Genomic DNA, 10,000 nt, shown 5'->3' on the forward strand with positions numbered 1-10,000 from the left:
AGAGAAAAAAATAGTGGGTGGGGACGAGGAGGAAGAGGAGGAGGGATGTCGTTTAGGGGGAATTATCTTCAGGGTTGCGTAATGTTCGCCACTCATATTGCCGGCAGGGAATAAGATAGAGAGAGAGAGAGAGAGAGAGAGAGAGAGAGAGAGAGAGAGAGAGAGAGAGAGAGAGAGAGAGAGAGAGAGAGAGAGAGAGAGAGAGAGAGAGAGAGAGAGAGAGAGAGAGAGAGAGAGAGAGAGAGAGAGAGAGAGAGAGAGAGAGAGAGAGAGAGAGAGAGAGAGAGAGAGAGAGAGAAAGCTGACGGAAGCAAGGCAAAGTTGAAGGTGAAGGATGTCATCAATTTTAACACTACACGATAATTAAAAAGAAAAAAAAAACGAAAAATGAAGTAATGAAACAGAGACAAAAAAAAAGACGGACAGGAAAGGTACGAGCATATTGACGTGGACTAGGAACACAATAAAGAATAAACGGAGAGGAAGAGGAGAGATGAAAGATAAAGCAGGGATGAATCGCATGGATGCATAGACGAATGCGAACAGACAGCTGAATAAATAGATGAAAAGATATGTGTAAGGAGAAGCATAAATATCAGGGCGAGAAATGTACGAGGCGAAGGAGGAGAAGAGAAGGAAAATACAAGTAGGACAAGTTTAACAAGACTATGACAGCGACGTGTATAAAGGAAAGAGATAAGCAAATATAGCACTCAGTAATCTTCGTAATAGATTTAATAATACAAATACGAAGACAAATTTTTGTACATGACTTACACATGCAAATGATACAGAAAGAGGCAGTGAAACTATTTCTCTCCCTTTCTCTCTCTCTCTCTCTCTCTCTCTCTCTCTCTCTCTCTCTCTCTCTCTCTCTCACCTCGGGTCTTCCAATATCTCTTGGTCTAAATCTTTATTCCTATTTTCTTCGCCTAATCGTGCAGAAAATAAGGTTCTCGACACAAAAATTTGCAGGCGCCTCGGAGAGAAAAGAGCGTGAGACCTTGGGCGCCAGTTTCATGTTAATACATTTCTGAAGAAGATGAGAATATGGGAAAAGTTAAGTTAAAACAGTCTCTCATTGTTCATTTTGAGCCAAGAGCCAATTACGTTTTCATTGGGTTCTCTTTTGTCAGAGAGAGAGAGAGAGAGAGAGAGAGAGAGAGAGAGAGAGAGAGAGAGAGAGAGAGAGAGAGAGAGAGAGAGAGAGAGAGAGAGAGAGAGAGAGAGAGAGAGTAAAAGTGAGGAAGAGAAGATGGAGATGAAATTAATGAAAAGAGGGAAAGAGAGAAGGAAAGGAAGAAAGGGAGAAAAGAAGGAAAAATCGAATAAATGAATGAAAGAAGGAAGGAAAAACGACAATTGTATACAAAGTTTAAGGAAAAAGCGTGAATGAATTGACTGTGAAATAAGGATGTCAGAGAGAGAGAGAGAGAGAGAGAGAGAGAGAGAGAGAGAGAGAGAGAGAGAGAGAGAGAGAGAGAGAGAGAGAGAGAGAGAGAGAGAGAGAGAGAGAGAGAGAGAGAGAGAGAGAGAGAGAGAGAGAGAGAGAGAGAGAGCGTGAGAAGAACAGATATCAGGAGACCGAGAAAAGAAAGACAAAGAGAGGGAGACAGACACACAGAAAGATAAGCTTACTGGGTTTAACACGAATAACAGGCGGTAACTTTCCCCGCTACTTCACACAAGTTTTTCCTATCGCTGGTCAGGCCATAAGGTGCCCGTGGGTGGGGTCATATGGGTCACAGGTCGGCTGAGGGACAAACCTGAGCAGAGGAAAAAGAGGTCAAAAGTCTTAGCCGTTCCCTCCCTCATGCAAATATAGTGACAACTTGACCTGACCTCATTTTTATCTTATCGACATGAAGAGTAAATTTAAGTCTTAGGTAAGTATTCGTAATGGTCTTGTCTTGTCGATCTTAATTACTTTGGGTTAAATAATTAGTTGGTCTTTGTTGTTATTTTTTCTTTTATCTTGCCTTCAATATTAGTTTTACTATTTTCGTGTGTGGAAGGTTTTCTTTTACATTTTTTCTCTTACATTTTGTCATTTTCCAGCGTGGATGTGAGTTTTTTCTCTTTTCTTTGTATGTTCCTGCCCCGTTATTTCAAAGATACTTTTTTTCATAGTCATTGCAATTGCTACTTTCATTTTACAGTTTTGTACTTTTGTGCATCACGTTCTGAGGATTTATCATCTGACCACTGACGCCTAACATTTATTTTTCCGGACTACTTTTCTTTTATTTCTACCACACGAGGCTTCTCTTTCCAGTTTACAGTACCTCCTTTCTTCTTTCACTCCGGTTAGTGAAATCACGAAGAGTATAAACCACGGCAACTTCATTTGCAACTCACCTGCTCACTTGCATCTCACACCTGTTCTCTCAGCATCCCACCTGTGAAGCATTTTCTTTCAAGCATTTAATCTCCCCTTTATATTTCACTACGATTACTGAAAACCCAAACTGCATAAGGCCTGTACTCGAGCAGCTGCGTCATACAACTGTTCTTTACTTGCATCTCACACCTGTTCCCTCAGCATCCCAACTGGGTTAATATAACCCCACTAACAACTTCCACTCCTGCCTGGCCAAGCATTACCGCACCTCCCTTCCACCTGACCATACACACTCCCACCTGCCAGAACCGAGGCGCGGACCACACCACCTTCTTTCATGAGGCAAACGTAAGGTAACATGGCAACATCTAATCCTACTAGCCAAAACTAATCTAAACGCAGCCATACCTAATCCCCGGAACTCTCTTAATACAACATGAGTTCGCGGGGCTTCACTGCTCTTAACCCTCAACAAACACAGCTAGATAAAATCACCTCAAGTCGACAGCACCTCTTAAGAACCCCCACTTAACCCCTCCTCGTGGGATATGCTAACAGATTCACCCCTTACCTCCTCCTCCTCCTCCTCCTCCTCCTCCTCCACTCTTCTCTCGGTACTCCCCCTCCTTCTCCTTCTTCTCCTTCTCACCGACTAGTGCCCCTTTCCCCTGAATACCAAGTGGCTCCCTTCCCGCCCTGGTTTTCCATACTAGGCCGCAGTCTTCCAGGAGGTGTTTGGATCATGCACGGCTCTCTGTCGGACATGTAAATAGGCGTGTGTGGTGTGTATGCGCACGTGTGTCTGGGGGGACGGGGAGGTCGGCCCTTGATAGCATCTTCGCTCGTGTGCCCAGATGTTCATGATTTATGGTGAAAAACACGTACGTTCGTTCTATCATTACTGTTTCTGCTGTTCCTGCTGCTCTTATCGTTGTTCCTAATACGATACTACTGCTACTACGGCTAGTACTACTACTACTACTACTACTACTACTAGTACTTCTGCTGCTGCTGCTGCTGATGATGATGATGATGATGATGATGACGATGACGATGATGATGATGATGATGATGATGATAATAATAATAATACATTTATAATAACTACAATATTATTCTTTTATTCCTACTATTGCTATTGTTGTTATTATTATTATTATTATTATTATTATTATTATTATTATTATTATTATTATTATTACTACCATCATCATCATCATCATTGTTGTTATTACTGTAGATATCTTTATTCTTCTATGCAACGTTTCTCTATCCATTTTTTTTTTGTTTTAAGCTGCTTGTATCTTATTTATCTCCATCTTTTATATATATGTTTTCTTTTACATTTTTTTTCCAGTTCTCGTTCATGGACTTCTCAGTTAATCGATATTTTTTTTCTTTTCATACTTCTATTGTCTCCTTCGGATTTCACACTTTTTATATATTTTCTTTCTATCTTTTCTGGCCATGCGTTTATCTCTCTCTCTCTCTCTCTCTCTCTCTCTCTCTCTCTCTCTCTCTCTCTCTCTCTCTAAGGCCCTGCACTTCTTTACGCGAGGAGTGAAATATCGCCGCCATTGCCATAACAGTTTTAATGATGATGAATATTAACAAGAAAGGTCATGGGGGGAGTGTCTGTGTGGAGAGAGAGAGAGAGAGAGAGAGAGAGAGAGAGAGAGAGAGAGAGAGAGAGAGAGAGAGAGAGAGAGAGAGAGAGAGAGAGAGAGAGAGAGAGAGAGAGAGAGAGAGAGAGAGAGAGAGAGAGAATGTGGAGAGAAAGTAAGGGAAATTGAATGGATAAAAACAGAAAATACAGGAATAAAGGATAAAAGAAGGAAAACAAGCGTTCGGAAAAAAAATAAATAAATAAAACCTGTGTTGTTGCCTGGAAAAGCGTAAATGGAAGAGAAAGAAGGAAAAAAAAGAAAATTAAAGTAAAAAAAGGAAAATAAACGCACAGAAAAGGGAAATCTGTGTTGTTACCTAGAAAAGCGTAAATGGAAGAGGGAGAGGGAGAAGAAAAAAAAATCAAGTCTTCCTTTCCTTCTCTTTTTTTTTTTTCCATTCTTCCCGAGATGAAGGAGAGAGTAATGTGCACAAGAAGTCCCTGACCACTCGCTGCTCCCTCTCCCTCTCTGTCTTCCTCCCTCCCTGACCACACCCTCCCTGCTTGCCTTCTTTCTCCCTCCCTCCCTTCCTCCCGCGCCGCATCACCCTTCCTCACCTCAGGGAAATGATTAATAGAACATTTTTCCCTCTCTCCATTCCTGACTCATTCTCATCCCCCTAACAGGAGAATAAAAAAAAAAAAAGAGATAAAACTCCTTTCTATACGTCCACTATTTTTTCTACCATTCCGTCCTGTCATCTTCATTCACTCCGTCCCCTTCTTCCTTCCCTATCATCTTCATTGCTTTCCCTCATCTTCACTTGCCTTTCTCTTCCTCTCTCTCTCTCTTTCTTTCTTTCCGTGCCCACCTGTAAGTTACGCACGCGCGGCGCTAAGGGGAGCAGTGAAAGTATTGTTTCTGTACAACGAACGAAGCGTTTTATCTTGCGCCGAGCGACCCCAATCCCGGCCAGGTCAGGTTACCGGGGTCATGTGCGAGAAGAGAGAGAGAGAGAGAGAGAGAGAGAGAGAGAGAGAGAGAGAGAGAGAGAGAGAGAGAGAGAGAGAGAGAGAGAGAGAGAGAGTACTGCACAACATATTTTTCTTACTCTACTATATTCTCTCTCTCTCTCTCTCTCTCTCTCTCTCTCTCTCTCTCTCTCTCTCTCTCTCTCTCTCTCTCTCTCTCTCTCTCTCTCTCTCTCTCTCTCCCCCTTTGGTCTCGCTTGTGCCTGAGGCCAACTCGACCCAAATACTCAGGAGGGAAGGGTGGGGGGAGAGGAAGGGAGACCCACTGTCTTGTAATTCAGGTTCGGTAAAGTATTATACTTGCTGTATTTAGGAGGAGGAGGAGGAGGAGGAGGAGGAGGAAAAGGAGACCAGGCGGAACGAACGGAGTACTAGAAGAAGAAAGAAGGAGAGGAGAGGAGAGGAGAGGAGAGGAGAGGAGAGGAGAGGAGAGGAGAGGAGAGAGAGAGAGAGAGAGAGAGAGAGAGAGAGAGAGAGAGAGAGAGAGAGAGAGAGAGAGAGAGAGAGAGAGAGAGAGAGAGAGAGAGAGAGAGGAGGAGGAGGAGGAGGAGGAGGAGGAGGAGGAGGAGGAAGGACGGAGGGTCAGCAAATTTCCTCCATGCTTCTAAAGGAGATTAAAATGCGTTGGTCCAGAATGTGTTGGAATGTGTTCTCCCAGTTACCGAGATGGAGGAGGAGGAGGAGAAGGAGGAGGAGGAGGAGGAGGAAAAGGAGGAGGAGATGATTGTGATAATGATGATATGAAAGAGGAGAATTAAAAAAAAAAAAGAAAAAAACTGGAGGAGGAAGAGGTAGAGGAGGAGTAGGAGGAAGAGGAAAGGAACGAAGGAGGCGGGTCAGTAGTACAAGGCTGCTACTCTGAGGAGAGAAAGAAGCAGACAAAATGACGAGAGGAAGGCAGGCAGGTATGAGGAAGAACAAGAAAAGACGTAGGAGGAGGAGGAGGAGGAGGAGGAGGAGGAGGAGGCGGTAGCTAGCACAAAGGCAATGAGTACCACCACCATCACCCCCACTAACACCACCACAACCACTACCACCATCACCACCACCTCTCACCCCAACATCCATCACCACCAGGGCAGCAGGCCAACCCATACCAGGCACAAGCAGCACCCTTAGGACACCCTTAAGAGCTCACGAGAGGCGCCACGCAGCCACGCCCTCGCACGGCTACCGGCGAGCATGGAGGGCTGCTGAGGGCGCCACTAGAGCCTCCTGAAGGGCCACGGAATTGGGTCTAGAGGGGATGAGGTGACTGAGAGGTGACTGAGGGTTGGGCACTTGACGGTTCGGTGGTGATGATTCGCAAGGCCAACTTTCTGCTTTATTATTTCAGTGATGCTTTCCCTGGTGTCTCATGGCGGAGTGGTGGTCATATTTAGGCACTGAATTGGGGTTAGTGAGTGAGACAGGGGAGAGGGACGGGAGGAGGAGGAGGAGCAAGAGGAGGAGAAAGATTGAAGGCTCTCCGTGGCCACTCACCCGTGTGGCTGCAGGAGATACATAGCTCACGTGATCAGAAATATGACTTCGATGTTATCACGACACACTTGTAGGCCGCTCACTCACTCCCCTTCCCCGCGACCTCTTCATTTCCATCTCGTGCCCATCAGCCTCTCCTTCCCTCATATGAACTCTCTTTGCCTCATTTCCTTCCTGTGTACTCAGAAATCCTTCCATGTTTCTCTAATTCCTTTCGTCCTTCCTTCCCTCTCTGGTAAACTCTCATTCCATATTTTCTCCACCCATCTCTGCCTAATTTCCTTCTTTTCTTTTCGTTATGTACTAAGAAATCTTCACATGTTCCTCTGTAGTTCCTTTCATCCTTCCTTCCTTCCTTCCATCCATCCTTCCTTCCCTCCCTCTTAATCTCCCCTTCTATTTTTTTTCTATCCATCTATACCTCATTTCTTCCTCTCTTTCTTTCCTATGTACTTAGAAATCCCCACATGTTCCTCTCTGGTTGCTTTCGTCCTTCCTTTCTTTCTTCCTTCTCCCTCAACCTCGAACTCCATCTTCTTCCATCCGAGGCTGACGAGGACTGTGACTCCCAAGACTGACAAGACAATACGGGGACAGATAGAAGGAGACGAATTGGTGACGGAAGGAGTCAATTTATCCTACCAATCTGCTCACCGAAAACTTGCCCCTCGGGAGACGAAAACGGAATGGAAAAATTGCCATACATTTCCCCACCTGACAAGTTCATAAGGGCAGCTGTTCGCGTGTGGAAAGTATAGAGGAGGAAACATGAAAATATAGCGGTGCAAACACACTAAGAAAAAAGGATTGTAAAGTTGCCTTCATACCTGTCATGTCGTAATTTGAAGACACGTGTGATGGTGAGAGGAAAAATGACGGAGGAGTGGAGGAATGTGTGTGAGTGTGGGAGAGAGAGAGAGACAGACAGAGAGAGAGGCGTGGGGAAGAAGGTGGAAAACAAACAAAAAGTGGAAACGAAAGGAAGGAGAGCCAGCAGGTGAAGAGGTGTCACGAAGAGACTGAGGTGAGAAAATATCTAGTGGACATCATTAATTATGGCGAAACGAAACAGGTATGGTCTCTCTCTCTCTCTCTCTCTCTCTCTCTCTCTCTCTCTCTCTCTCTCTCTCTCTCTCTCTCTCTCTCTCTCTCTCTCTCTCTCTCTCTCTCTCTCTCTCTCTCTCTCTCTCTCTCTCTCTCCAGTTTCCTATTATGGTACGCAAGTGATGAGTAAATAGTCTCTCTCTCTCTCTCTCTCTCTCTCTCTCTCTCTCTCTCTCTCTCTCTCTCTCTCTCTCTCTCTCTCTCTCTCTCTCTCTCTCTCTCTCTCTCTCTCAGTGGACGAATTGAAATTGGTAATCTGTCACATGGGAGCCCCGAGGAACAGAACAAGTAGGTGGGAGGCACTTAGAGAGAGACAGGGAAAGAATAGAGAGAGAGAGGAGAAGTGGATTAGAGAGGGAGAGGAGAAGGAGAGAAGAGAAGCAGGGGAGTAGGGAAGGAGAGGTGAAGGAGTGAGATGGGATGTGATGTTTTGACACGAAAGAATGGCAGCGGTCATGCCAAATAATCTCTCTCTCTCTCTCTCTCTCTCTCTCTCTCTAACATGGAATGATAGCTTGGTTTATCTTTGATTGGCAATCCCTCTATTCAGAGAGAGAGAGAGAGAGAGAGAGAGAGAGAGAGAGAGAGAGAGAGAGAGAGAGAGAGAGAGAGAGAGAGAGAGAGAGAGAGAGAGAGAGAGAGAGAGAGAGAGAGAGAGAGAGAGAGAGAGAGAGAGATTCACAACGGACCTACAAAACACACAAAAAAATACAGCGGTGACAAAAAAAAAAAAAAAAAACAATGACGGGCATTTCTCCCCTCCCCATCACCTATCCCCATCCCCACCTAAGCGACGCGCCCCCTCAGTAACCCTCGCGGGGCCTTAATCCCCTCTCAGTGTCTCGTGAATCATAAATAACCCCATCAGCTCTGCGGGATTCGAGGATCAACACAGGATTATCACTTACTCTCATCTCCATCATTCTCCTTTATCCCCCTTGATCCCATTTCTTCCTTTCTCCATCTCATTCTATCCCTCCCTCCCTCCCTCTCTTATTACAGGCCCAGGTACACCCTACATTCTACAGGTCACTCGTCCCGGTTCAGAATGAGAGATGAGAAGAAAAGCCTTCAGTTATTGGATCTTTATCTTCATGAATATTAGGTCATCTATACAAATTAACCTAGTTTTGTTGAGGTGGAGGGAAGGAAAGGAGAAATGGAAGAGGAGGAGGAGAAGGAAGAGGTATTTCTTGTTGTAAAATCGTATAACTATACTAAAATTACTATGTATTAGAAGAAGGAAAGAAGAAGAAAAAGAAGACGAAGACAAAGACGAAGAAGAAGAAGCTAAAGAAGAAGCAAAAGAAGAAGAGGATGAGAAACAATAGCGTAAAAGAAGATAGACGGAAACGAAAAAAAAAGAGTAGCAAAGGAAGAGAGGAAAATGAACAGATACAAGCCAAGCCACATTAGAGCAGCAGCAGCAGAAGAAAGAGGTGCTACATAGTGTGTGAAGAGAGACAAAAAGGGAAAAGTTTGTGAAATATAGCCGAGTAAATACGTGGATGATATTGCATTTTCCTTCATAAATCGCACATACAAACACACACACACACACACACACACACACACACACACACACACACACACAGTTAATCTTGCAATTTCAAAACCACAACCCACAATTTTCTCTCCTGCTCACACGTTATCAAATACCTTACAGCTCTCTCTCTCTCTCTCTCTCTCTCTCTCTCTCTCTCTCTCTCTCTCTCTCTCTCTCTCTCTCTCTCTCTCTCTCTCTCTCTCTCTCTCTCTCTCTCTCTCTCTCTCTCTCTCTCTCTCTCTCTCTCTCTCTCTCTCTCTCTCTCTCTCTCTCTCACACAAGACCATGCACTTCTACAACACGTATATAATTATGAAGAGAAAGCTGTAGATGGAAAAAAAAAGTTCATAGAGAAAAGGGAACGAGAAATGGGCAGAAAGAGAAGAAAGGGGATGGAGGGAAAGGGAAAGGGAGGAAAATGGCGCAGGAGGAGGAGGAGGAGGAGGAGGAGGAGGAGGAGGAGGAGTGAGGAATACGTACTTTCGCTAAAATCGTCAACCAGGAGTAGGAAAAAAAATATTAGAGTCTTTTCATGTTTTTACGACGCTGTTTTGTGTGAAAGCTATGGTTGTTGTGTGTGTGTGTGTGTGTGTGTGTGTGTGTGTGTGTGTGTGTGTGTGTGTGTGTGTGTGTGTGTGTGTGTGTGTGTGTGTGTGTGTGTGTGTGTCGGAAAGGATCATAGCAGGAACACAAAGAATATCAAAGAAGCGCGAGCACACACACACACACACACACACACACACACACACACACACACACACACACACACAATACAGGAAAAGTTGCTCAACCGAAAATCGAGAATTGATGAACAGTGTAATCATGAACGAGTCAAGAGATCACACAGGTAGCAAAGGGAGGGAGGAGGGGCGTAGGGAAGGGAAGGGAA

This window comes from Scylla paramamosain, chromosome 9 (assembly GCF_035594125.1).
Source record: "Scylla paramamosain isolate STU-SP2022 chromosome 9, ASM3559412v1, whole genome shotgun sequence".
Lineage (NCBI taxonomy): Eukaryota > Metazoa > Arthropoda > Malacostraca > Decapoda > Portunidae > Scylla > Scylla paramamosain.